General features: G+C 48.3%; 1 non-coding gene across 1 annotated transcript; it reads right to left on the minus strand.

The window, feature by feature from the left end:
• Positions 1 to 12,273: 12,273 nt before the first annotated feature.
• LOC120360435 (small nucleolar RNA SNORA14) lies at positions 12,274 to 12,408 on the minus strand. Its single transcript, XR_005576933.1, has one exon. It is a non-coding gene; the product is annotated as a small nucleolar RNA SNORA14 (small nucleolar RNA).
• Positions 12,409 to 13,209: the final 801 nt, after the last annotated feature.

Raw genomic sequence — 13,209 nt, forward strand, 5'->3', positions numbered from 1 at the left:
GCTAACACTACACAGCTCCTATCTCCCAGGGGCAGTGCTGGCGAGTTCATCTCTTCCTCATTCAATACAAAAGCTCCACGAGACTGGGACTACTGCCTCCATTGAGCAGATGAGGAACCTGCAGCGGAAAGAGTTTAAGGTCTCTCGCAGGGTTCACCCAGCACTAGAGCGTAAGCCTGATGAAGGCAGCATTCATGTATTTTCTTCATGGCCCCGGCCACAAACCTTAAGACAGTGTCTGGGAAACTGTAGGTAGGGCCTCAGGAAATATTTGCTCAGTGAGTCAATGATGGAGATAAGATTGAACCCAGTTTTTTTTTTTTTTTTTTTTTAAGAAGGAATCTCTCTCTGTCTCCCAGGCTGGAGTGTAGTGGCACAATCTTGGCTCACTCCGCCTCCTGGGTTCAAGTGATTCTCCTGCCTCAGCCTCCCTAGTAGCTGGGATTACAGGCGTGCACCACACCCTACTAGTTTTTGTATTTTCAATAGAGACGGAGTTTCGCCATGTTGGCCAGGCTGGTCTCGAACTCCTGACCTCAAGTGAGTCACCCACCTTGGCCTCCCACTGTGCTGGAATTACAGGCGTAAGCCACTGTGCCTGGCCCTGAACCCAGTTTTTAAAAATGTAAAACGAATTCCCTGGCCATGGTACAAGAACTGTGTTGCATGAATATCTGCTTTCATGTGTGAAGGCTGTAACTGTGACCCAGCTTGGAACAGGGTGTCGGGACTTGATGTGGACTGCATGCTTTACCGTGCTCAGCCCTGGAGAATGACTTCTCCATGTTGCTTGTTCTCGCCAAGACAGCCACAGCCTTGGACTGGAACTGACGTGACAGACAGCCCCCCTGGTGTCAGCTCCAGCCCAGGGTGGTCCTGGGGTACAAGCTACGGCTGCAGCTGGGACTGGGTCCCCTGCAGACAGACAGAATCAACGGGGTTGTGGTCTGAGAACGGCTCCCAATCCTGCCCCTTGCCAAATCTAGGGAGTCTCTGAAGGCAGCAGGCCTGTGCCCCTGGAGCTCCCTCAGCAGGTCCCCACTCAAACCTGGCTTCAGGCATCTGGAGTCTGAGACTGAGCTGAGAGTGACCGCGAGAAAGTGACTCTGGCTGCAGGGCCCTCAAGTCTCGAGAATGACATTTCCATGTGGCTTACAGAAATCAATCTTGGAGAGACAGGGACGGAGTCACTCAGGCAGACTTTCCATATCATTTTTTCCTATGTACATAGCATCAGTACTATTAGTTCATGTTTTTCTTTTAACTAGTCCATCTTTTTCACTTATTCTTTTTTTTTTTTTTTTTTTTTGAGACGGAGTTTCGCTCTCGTTACCCAGGCTGGAGTGCAATGGCGCGATCTCAGCTCACCGCAACCTCCGCCTCCTGGGCTCAGGCAATTCTCCTGCCTCAGCCTCCTGAGTAGCTGGGACTACAGGCACGCGCCACCATGCCCAGCTAATTTTTAGTGTTTTTAGTAGAGACGGGGTTTCACCATGTTGACCAGGATGGTCTCAATCTCTCGACCTCGTGATCCACCCGCCTCGGCCTCCCAAAGTGCTGGGATTACAGGCTTGAGCCACCGCGCCCGGCATTCACTTATTCTTAAAAGGAAGCTTCATGAAAGGTTTAAAAGAGCAACAAAATAAGGCCTGTCCAAAGATTTTGTGCCCATTAGCACACAGCCTTCCAGGTGGCCACAGCCTTAGAAGACTTTAAAATGCCCGTTCTAGGTTGGGTACACTGGCTCATGCCTGTAATCCCAGCACTTTGGGAGGCCGAGGCGGGTGGATCACGAGGTCGAGAGATCGAGACCATCCTGGTCAACATGGTGAAACCCCGTCTCTACTAAAAATACAAAAAATTAGCTGGGCATGGTGGCTCGTGCTTGTAATCCCAGCTACTCAGGAGGCTGAGGCAGGAGAATTGCCTGAACCCAGGAGGCGGAGGTTACGGTGAGCCGAGATCACGCCATTGCACTCCAGCCTGGGTAACGAGAGCGAAACTCCGTCTCAAAAAAAAAAAAAAAAAAAAAAAAGAATAGAATAAATAAATACAAAAATTGACTGGGCGTGGTGCCTCACACCTGTAATCCCAGCACTTGGGAGGTCAGGAATTTGAGACCAGCCTGACCAACATGGAGAAACACCCTTTCTACTAAAAATACAAAATTAGCCAGGCATGGTGGCGCATGTCTGTAATCCCAGCTACTTGGGAGGCTGAGGCAGGAGAATCGCTTGAACCCCAGAGATGGAGGTTGCAGTGAGCTGAGATGGCGCCACTGCATTCCAGCCTGGCTAACAAAAATGAAACTCCATCTCAAAAGAAAAAAAAAATATGAAAAGTAGCCGGGTGTGGTGGCAGGCACCTGTCATATCAGCTACTCTGGAGGCTGAGGCTGCAGTGAGCTGAGATCACGCCACTGCACTCCAGCCTAGACATAAGACCAATAATCCATCTCAAAAAAAAAAAAAAAAAGAAAAAAAAATTAGCGGGCATGGTGCACACCTTTAGTCCCAGCTACTCGGGAGGCTGAGGTGGGAAGACTACCTGAGCCTGGGAGGTGAAGATTGCAGAGAACCTGATCGTGCCACTGCCACTGCACTCCAGCCTGGGCAATACAGGGAGACCATGTCTCTTAAAAAAAAAAAAAAAGGTTCCAGCTCTAGCGCAGCTGTTGCTTGCTGATGACCTTGGCAGGCCTGTTAACATCCTTGAGCCTCCAGTTATTTATCTGTATACTGGTGCCATTCTCGGAATGCCTTCTGTGAAGGTCAAATAAACAGCAGATAGAGAAGGCGCTCAGAAAACCCACATAAGAGATTATTAAGGGAGAGCTGAAGCACAAATCTAGCAAGAAGGCAAATCCCAAGAGTTGCCCCAAAATGCTACAAGGAACCTTGCCTCTTTCAGCCTGCGGTCCACATGCAGGACAGTGCCTGGAATGGTGACAGAAGAGGGACAGAGAGGAGGCTGAGAGGTGGCACTTACGATGTCTGAATTTTGGTGAACTCGGGGACATCTTCTTTTTTCTTTCTAAAGAGGAACCAGTAGGTTAGGAGACCCACGATGAGTGAAAACAGAATCATGTCTGTCATGCTGAAAAGAGACACTTCTTCGGTCGCTGCCTCGGACACAGTGGAGCTGGTGTCCACGTTGGAGTCCCCCATGTTGATCATGAAACTGTCAGGAGAGAGACACAGCAGATGTCAGCAAGGGGGAGCAGGGTGCCCTGAGGCTGGCTGGGGTGGCCAGCTGAATGCTGGGCCACATGCCCCTGGGGCTGGGTAGGAGGAGGGGTTCACACAGCCAGGTTCCTGCCAAGACAGCCACAGCCTTGGACTGGAGCTGACACAACAGACGGCCCCCAGTGGTATCAGTACCAGTCCTGGGGTGCAATCTAAGGCTGCAGCAGGGACTGAGTCCCCTGCAGACAGAGAGAGTGACAGCCACTGACTCTCAGTGTGCTGGAACACCCTCCAATCCCACAAGGACACTGCACACGGTGGGGGCGGGGGTCCATGAGAGAGGGGACCACTTTGCAGCAAACCCTTTCCCCAGCTGTATGGCTGGCTGGGGTTGCCCCAAACCCTGCATGTTCCAAAACCAGTCGTGGCCCTTGAGCGGCTCCTGATATTCACGAGCCTTGAAATACCCTGCCTAGCAACAGTGTCTCTGTAGTCCTGAGACCTTAGGCCATGAGGGTAGTTCCTGCTAACAGTGAGATTTACGGTGAATGCCTGGGCGTTTTTGTTTCTGTTTTTAAGAGGCTGGGTCTTGCTCTGTCACCCAAGCTGCAGTACAGTGGTGCGAACAAAGCTCACTGCAGCCTCAAATTCCTGGGCTCAAGTGATCCTCTCAGCCTTCCAAGTCGGACGTCTGGGACTACTGGGGTGTGCTACCATACTAATCTTTAAATTTTTTTCTATTGACAGGGTCTCACTATGTTGCCCAGGCTGGTCTCAAACTCCTGGGCTCAAGCAGTCCTCCTGCCTTGGCCTCCCAAAGCACTGGGATTACAGGCGTGAGCAACTGTGCCTGGGGTTTTGAATCGAGCTGTATCAGTCTGATGTCTGTGGGTACTGGAGATGGAGTAGGGAAGCCTTGAGACCCAGGGCTCCATGCCTACGTGACTGACCCACCAATCAAAGCCCTGGACACCTCGGCTTGGGTGATCTTCCCTGGGCTCAAGTCTTCACACGTGTTCTCACACGTGGGAGAATTAAGTGTGACCAGCGACGATGGCAACACACGTGTGACCCACTGGAAACTCGTGCCTGGTCTCTCCTAGACTCCACCCTACATGCCTTTGACCTTTGCTGATTATAAATTGTATCATTTTGCTGTAATAAGCTGTCATTGTAAGCAAAAGCTTTTCTAGTTCAGTGAGTCCTGGTGAATCACTGAATCAGAGGCGGTCTTGGGGAAGCCTCAAGTCACTCGTCTAGTCCCTATGAAAGATGCTCAACTGGTCCTTCCACCACCGACACCTGGCAGGCAAATCTGACGTGAGTCAACAAAGCTCCAAGTGAGAGTCCACGAAACATCAGCTTCTGCTGCTTACCAAGGAGGCTGGGCTCAGACCTGAAATCCATAGCATTCCACTTTGCAATCACGGATATGACCTACTGTGTTTCTTTCACCACAACCAGAGCACCCAGACGAAATTAGGAATGCCTTAGTCATGTGTCAGCAATTAGGCAATGGGAAACTAGGTTCCAGCTGACTTATGATGGCTGTCACTGTCACCAGGAAACCACAGGGCTGGTCTGGGAAGCCAGGGCATCTGAGGGTTGTGAGTATCAGTCCACCCCTATACAACCTGCTGGGAACAGGCCATTCAGAACAGGCCCGCAAGCCTGGGTCTTTGCTATCTCACTAATCTGAGATGCTTTTCCAATGGCTTGAGTTAATCTCAGTTTAACTTTTTTTTTTTGAGACAGAGTCTCTATCGCCAGGCTGGAGTGCAGTGGTGCAATCTTGACTCACTGCAACCTCTGACTCCCAGGTTCAAGCAATTCTCCTGCTTCAGCCTCCCGAGTAGCTGGGACTACAGGTGCTGGCCACCACGTCTGGCTAATTTTTGTATTTTTAGTAGAGATGGGGTTTCACTGTGTTGGCCAGGCTGATCTCAAACTCCTGACCTCAGGTGATTCACCGGCCTCGGCTTCCCAAAGTGCTGGGATTACAGGCGTGAGCCACTGTGCCTGGCCTCAATTTAGCTTTTTTGATATGACATTAAAAGACAAAGTGAATTCTGTTGTCCCCAGAGAATACTGTTTATATTTAATCTCAACATATTTAATATTTACTCAATGCTAGTCATATCAGGATCTCTGTCAAGCTTATGAGCCACCGGTCACACTTTCATGGAACCAGACAGAGGGGCATTTAGGATCTGCTTTGACGGATGCTAGCAGGATGTTTGACGGATGTCCCAGAATCATGAGGCAGCAGATACTCAGAGGCCGACTGCAACCAGCTGGGAGTGCCGTGACGACGCAGGAAATAATCCCCTAGCTGTCACCCATCACAAGGCAGCAGCTGATAAACTTGTACTCCCTGTTCGCCCTCCTCCCTTCTAACTCCCCAGGCGACCCGGTCCCCTCATTTTCCAGAAGAGGAGATCTAATGCCTATGAAGCCAAGTCCCTGTTTCTCGACACAGACCCAAGCTGATTGTATAACTCATGGCGGTTTCTATTAATTAACCAACCATGCTGGGAGTGAGGTTAGCAGCACATCTGTACCCACATGATCACCACAAGAGACTCCTGATGGACGGGCCTTTCCCCACACAGCAGCCAGGGGGATGCTTTAAAAAATCAGGTCAGGTTCCCTCACTGACTTTTTAATCAAAACCAGGGATCCTGGGATTGATTTTTGTTTGATCAAAACCCTGAGATGAGCCGGGTGTGGTGGCTCATGCCTGTAATCCCAGCACAGTGGGAGGCCGAGGCAGTCAGATCACATGAGGTCGGGAGTTTGAGACCAGCCTGGCCAACATGGCAAAACCCGTCTCTACGAAAAATACAAAAATTAGCTGGATGTCGTGTCACGCGCCTGTAATCCCAGCTACTTGGGAGGCTGAGTCTGGAGAATCGCTTGAACTCTGGAAGCGGAGGTTGCGATGAGCTGAGTGCACTACTGCACTCTAGCCTGGACGACAAAGCGAGACTCCATCTTAAAACAACAACAACAACAACAACAACAACAACAACAAAAAAAAAAAAAACCCTGAGATGTCTTCACATCATACTTAGAACAAAAACCTAAAGTGGCCAGGTGTGGTGGCTCACGCCTGTCATCTCAGCCCTTTGAGAGGCTGAAGTGGGCAGATCATGAGGTCAGGAGCCAAGTGCAGTAAACCGAGATCGCACCACTGCACTCTAGCCTAGGCAACAGAGCGAGGCTCTCTCTCAAAAAAAAAAAAAAAAAAAAAAAACTCAAGAAAAACCTGAAGTCCTTACATAGCTCATAAGGCCCAGTATGACCTGGGCCTTAGAATCCACTCCCATCACCCACACTTCTTACTGCACTCCCCTCCCTCCCACCTCACAGGTCACGCTGGCCTCGTTTCCGGGCCTTTACACACAGCCATCTTGTTATTTACAAAATTCACTTCCTCATTGCATTCAAGTTTCTGCTCAGATGTCACCATCTCAGAGAGACTTTGCCTGAGGATAGAATCTACAACCGCCCCTTGGCCACAATCTCCACCCTCTGACCCCTCAACAGATCTTATCCCTAACCTGACATGATATTAAACATTCCCCCCAACTCTGCCTATTTCCCTGACTAGAGGGTCAGCCCTTCAAGGGCAGGAACTTGGCTTCATTCTCAGACTGGCATATAATGAGCATTTATGTCCATCTGTCGAATAAACATGTGAACAGAAGGCAAGAACCTTCCGATTTTCGGGTACCTGGATTGGCAGTGCCTGGCACATGGATTATGGAATGCCTTCATCATCTGAAAACCATACTGCAGCTCCATCAGGACACAGTCTGGGAGGCTGACTCGATCCCTTCCTCTTCATGCTGCCTGTCTCTAGCACCTGCACTCACAGCTTCTTTCAGGCTCTTCCCCGAGTTCCAGAGTCAGGACCACACATGCTCCTGCCTCTAAGGAAACTAACACGCAACACCAAAGAAAGCAACCAGAGCTGCTCCTTGAGGCCCTGAGGGACTCCCTGCAGGCAACAGCCGTAGGTCTCGGCCCTGAGTGCCCCCCGGCCCCAACCAGCACGCTGGGCACTCCCAGGGAGGCTCCACAGACAGAAAATGTTCCCAGCAGCTTTCACTCTGAAATATCAAATGACTTTTTTTTTTTTTTTTTTTTTTGAGACGGAGTTTCGCGCTTGTTACCCAGGCTGGAGTGCAATGGCGCGATCTCGGCTCACCGCAACCTCCGCCTCCTGGGTTCAGGCAATTCTCCTGCCTCAGCCTCCTGAGTAGCTGGGATTACAGGCACGTGCCACCATGCCCAGCTAATTTTTTGTATTTTTAGTAGAGACGGGGTTTCACCATGTTGACCAGAATGGTCTCGATCTCTCGACCTCGTGATCCACCCGCCTCGGCCTCCCAAAGTGCTGGGATTACAGGCTTGAGCCACCGCGCCCGGCCTCAAATGACTTCTGACAGAAGACACATGTACCCAGCCATCACTTTATCCAAGGCCCTGAGCTACAGGTGAAAATACAAGGGGTAAGCAGCTCGTCCGAGGGGCAAAACGAGAAATAGGCCCAGCCTTCTGGCAGGCTGTGTTCACCGCCCTCTACTTAGAACATGGGTCTCTCTACCACTCGGTGTGAGCTTCTTGAGGGAAGAGCAGCATCTCAGGTACCTCTGTGTCTGGCATGCGGTGGGAAAGGAAGGACTCACAAAAAGGAGGTTAAGCTTGGAGGAATCCCAGGACCCAGGCACCGTGCCTGGGGGCTGAAGCCACAAGTGAGCCCCCAGGTTAAGAAACATAACCATTTTCCCCTTGACGCACACAAAAACACCCACCCATCTCTCCAGCCCCACCCAGAGGCACTCTCCGGCTTGCACCTCTTCGGTCCTGTCCCAGAGCCCAACAGGTGTCTGAGATGCAGTTTCTCTCAAAGCTTTGTACTCATTCTCCAGAACTCAGCTCCACCAGCCCTTCCCCAGCACACACTTCCCTGGCACAGAATCCAGTGCGCAGTAACTACTCAAGAGAATGAAGGGAAATCGGTGAATGCACTATGACATGTGCAACCTAAAATGTGCAGAAATCAAAAACATGAGGTGCAAGGGTTTAAAACACACATTGGGGCCGGACATGGTGGTTCATGCCTGTAATCCCAGCACTTTTGGAGGTCGAGGCAGGCACATCACTTGAGGTCAGGAGTTTGAGACCAGCCTGGCCAACGTGATGAAACCCCATCTCTACTAAAAATACAAAAATTAGCTGGGTGTGGTGGCATGCACCTGTAACCCCAGCTACTCCAGAGGCTGAGGCAGGAGAATCGCTTCAACCAGGGAAGCAGACATTGCAGTGAGCTGAGATCGTGCCACTGCACTCCAGCCTGGGCAACAAAGCAAGACTCTTGTCTCAGATAAATAAATAAATAAATAAATAAATAAATAAATAAAACACATGTTGGGCTTGTCGTGTGTTTTATTTATTTATTTATTTATTTATTGAGACAGATCCTCTGGAACAGAGAAAATGTTCATCGTCCATGGAGCCCCTGGTATCTCAGCAAATTTTTCATAGTATCCATAGGCCAAAAAAAGAAAAAAAAATGCCTAACAGTTCCACATATAAAGTAGTTAGGTCCAAACAACCACCACAAATCCAGCTTCGCAAAGATGTAAAATCCTAAGAATGAACGCAGCAAAGATCTCACGCTGGAAATGTGAGCTGTTGCAAGCTAGCGCTTCACATGGGGTTCAGCAGTCTTGAGGGTCGGCCGCATTTGAGAATGAGGCACTTGTGGGTTTGCTGCAGTGCCCTGGCACAGTTTGGGAGCCACTTCAGCTAGACCAAATACTCTGATGGGAAAACTCCAAATGTCTCGACTGACAACTCTCTTCCAGGTCAGGTGGTCCCTACAGGCACTCCGAGGAGGTTCTGGGAGCCTGTGTGAGCCTTCCGCCCTGAAAGGTCTTTCATCTCGAGTGTAAACCTTCAGCAAAAGGAACAGGGCACAAGGCAGAGCTCATGCGGCCAAACGCAGTATCGGTCTGCAACAGCAAACAAGAACCAGACCAGGCTCCTGCCACAGCCCCGCCACACCAGCTGGTTGAGATCATAGACATACCCCTTACCAACAGAAGGCTTTGATGTGATCTATAAAATCAGGCACAGAGCTGGGTGCAGTGGCTCACACCTGTAATCCCAGCACTTTGGGAGGATAAGGCGGGCAAACTGCTTGAGCTCAGGAGTTTGAGACCAGCCTGGGCAACATGGCAAAACCCCACTTCTACCACAAAGTACAAAAATTAGCCAGGCCTGATGGTGTGCATCTGTAGTCCCAGCTATGTGGCAGGCTGAGGTGGGAGGATCGCTTGAGCCCAGGAGGTTGAGGCTGCGGTGAGCCATGCTCGCACCACTGTACTCTAGTCTAGGCAACAGGGTGAGATCCTGTCCCCCCACCCCCCCAAAAAAAAAAAAAAAAAGGCACAGAAAAAGGCATAAGTCAAAATAGCAGCCAAACAGACCTCCCTTACTCTAAATAGAGAAGATCTGACTCGATCTTTTATTATAGATTAGGTCTCTATGTAAGTTTTCATTGTTAAATACGACAAACAGAGAAAGGTAAAACTAGGCATGCATAGCTTGACCACAATTCCTTGTCTATTTCGGTAGCTGGCTGGTTCCTGCCAAGGTAGCAATCAAGGGCAGCAGCTCCAGTCTTGCATACCACCAATCAAGGTGGACAAATAAACCAGGGGACACACAGGCTGCGGGGCACTGGAGGGAGCTTCACCAGCTTCTCAAAGGGAGAATGACGCAAGAACACAAGGGCTGTCTGTATGACCGTTTGCAACACTGGACCAGGTTATCTTCCAGGAAGTATTTGCAGTTTTGCATTTACTGTTTCCAACTTCTGGGCAGTAAACAAGATTGAACAGCCAACTCAGCACTGATACTGGGGTGAGTCAGATACTCCAATCAAAGCAGTAATAAGGAAGGAAGGAGAAAACAGGTAATTTAGTCAGCCCTTTAGCTGACTGTCACTGGCACGTCACGGCCACCTACACAAGGCTCTGGCATCCACCCTCTGACTACAGGGGGAGCAGGGTTTATTCGGGTTTACAGATCCCTCGGGCAAGGTTTAGTGGCTTCAAGGTGAGGGAAAACCCTCACAGAACCATACCCTACTGCTGCCTAACAGCTCAACCTCCAGAGACTGAGAGGTACTCAGGGAACACTACTCTCCAGGGTGACCTGTTAAAAAGCAGTGTCCAAGAGTAACTCAGACAGACACAGCTAGAGTGCCCAGGAAGTTTATTATCCATACTGAGATGTTGGTGTAGATTTCTTTTTTCTCTTTTTTTTTTTTTTTTTTTTTGACAGTTTTCACTCTTGTTGCCCAGGCTGGAGTGCAATGGCGCAATTTTGGCTCACCACACCTCTGCCTCCTGGGTTCAAACAATTCTCCTGCCTCAGCCTCCTGAGTAGCTGGGATTACAGGCATGTGCTGCCATACTCGGCTAATTTTGTATTTTTAGTAGAGATAGCGTTTCTCCATGTTGGTCAGCCTAGTCTCGAACTCCCAACCTCAGGTGATCCGCCCGCGTAGGCCTTCCAAAATGCTAGGATTATAGGCATGAGCCACCGCACCTGGCCTGGTGCAGATTTCTTTGTGTTTATCTTGTGTGAGGTTCGCTAAGCTTCTTGAATCTGTAGATTTATGTCTTTTGCCAAATACAGCAACTTTTCAGCCCTTTTTTTTTTTTTTTTTTGGAGATGTCATGACACAATCATGGTTCACTATAGCCTCAACTTCCTGGGCTCAAGAGATTCTCCTACCTCAGCCTCCTGAGTAGCTGGGACTACAGGCGTGCCTCACCACACCTGGCTAATTTTTGTATTTTTAGTAGAGATGGGGTTTTCCCATGTTGCCCAGTCTGGTATCGAACTGCTGGGCTTCTGCCCGCCTCTGCCTCCCAAAGTGCTGGGATTATAGGAGTGAGCCACCATGCCCGGCCGCCACTGCTTTTTAAATTACTTTTCAGACCTACCCTCTCTCTTTATCCTGGGACTTTGGTGACATGAAACTTAGATCTTTTATTAGTCCCACAAAATCCTGAGGCTCTGTTCATTTGTTTTGTTTTGTAAGTCTAGTTTCTGTCATTCAGTTTAGGTAATTTCTACTGTTCTAACTTCAAGTTCACGGATTCTCTCTCCTGTCTTCTCCATTCTGCTGTGAGCCATCCATTCAGTTGCCTGTTTTGGCTATTGTATGTTTTGGTTCTAAGACATCCGTTTGGTTCTTCTTTACATCTTGTTTAATTCCAGCATCTGTGTCATCTTGATGCTGGGGTCTGTTGACTGTCTTTTCTCATTCAAGTTGAGAGTTTTGTGGCTCTTGGTATAGTGATTTTTATTGTACCCTGGGCATTCTCAATACTTTAAGACCCTGAATCTTATTTAAGTCTTCTCATTCTACTTTATTTTATTTTCAAGACAATCTCTATTACCCTGGCTGGAGTGCAATTACATGATCTCGGCTCACTGCTACCTCTGCCTCCCAGGTTCAAGTGATTCTCATGCTTCAGCTATCCGAGTAGCTGTGATTACAGGCGCATGCCACCACACCTGGCTAATTTATGTTTTCGTATTTTTAGTAGAGACAGGGTCTCACCATGTTGTTGGGGCTGGTCTCAAACTCCTGGCCTCAAGTGATCCACCCATCTTGGCCTCCCAAAGTGTTGGGATTACAGGTATGAGCCACACCCGGACTCTTTTGATTTTATTAAATATTCTCTGTCACCCTGCTGGTAGGGAAGGAAGGTATCAATTCATTGCCATCAGGCGAGATTCAGCCTTCCTCCTGGGCCTCTGCTGACAAACCCTAGCCTGGAGACAGAAGAGTACCTCATTATTACTCCCCAGATGGTCTCCACCGACACATGGGGTGGGGCTTCCTGTTTCTGCCAGGTGGTGAAGTCCCGACTTTCACTCGGTCCTCCTCTGTCATTCCCAAAGGAAGTCAGTTTCCTTGCTTCCTTGAAGAATTGAGATTTCCTTGGCTATTTTTTTTTTAATTTGATAATTTTCCCTCTTGCAAATTTCTCTTAAAAGATGTCGCACGTATGAAATAAGACTGAGCCACAGGAGCAGCACAGCCCTTTGGACTTCCCTGCAATTCCCACAGCATTCACTCGTATCTTGGAAGCATTTAGAGGGAAGCCACTAAGAGGGTTTAAGAACGCAACGCCTTGGCTCTTGAATCTAAAGACATTACCAACACTTTTCAGTTGTTGTTTACTTGGAGAGTCAATACCAAGTTTGAAGAATTAGCATGTAACAACTACGAACAAGAGCATTTTCAAAGAAGTTAAGAAAACTTTAGTACAGTCTGAAATGGAATCTACTAAGATGTGTTATAATGAATGTGAGGGACAAAAAAGGCTTAGTTGGAGCCTATGGTTGTTCACTTTGTTATTCTCCAGCAGATACTATGCAAAAAGTTTGAACCTATTATATGTGATTGAACAAGGGAATGTCAACAGTATCTGTCTCTCGTGGACTTAACCTAAGTCAGTCTTATGAATTTTTGCCAAAAATAGAAGCTGAATATCCTAACTGTCCTACCGTACAGAAGTTCAGCAGCTTAGCAGTAGTAAAGTCTGGTATGACTATTTTGAGCTCAGAGTGAATACTAAAACTCTTCTAAACAAGAACTGAAAAGTATTGCCCTCTTATTCTAAAAAAAAAAAAAAGAAAAGAAAAGACAAGACAAGACAAGAAAAAAGAAAAGGAAGAAGTGCCCTCAACCACTATTACCAAATACAAAATGGCTTTGGAAATTAGCTTTTGCTGCAGACTTGATGTTTCTTAATGAGGACAATCTAAAATTATAAGGCAAAGGAGCAGTTATATGCAAAACTTAAACTGCAGTAAAGTCATTTCAATGAAATTAACATTGTATGAATCACAAGTAATGTCAACCTGAGTCATGCAGTTCCTAGACTGTCAAAGGTAAAACAGGCAAGAAAACTTTCCACATTTTTTT

This window comes from Saimiri boliviensis, chromosome 20 (assembly GCF_048565385.1).
Source record: "Saimiri boliviensis isolate mSaiBol1 chromosome 20, mSaiBol1.pri, whole genome shotgun sequence".
In the NCBI taxonomy this organism is placed as follows: domain Eukaryota; kingdom Metazoa; phylum Chordata; class Mammalia; order Primates; family Cebidae; genus Saimiri; species Saimiri boliviensis.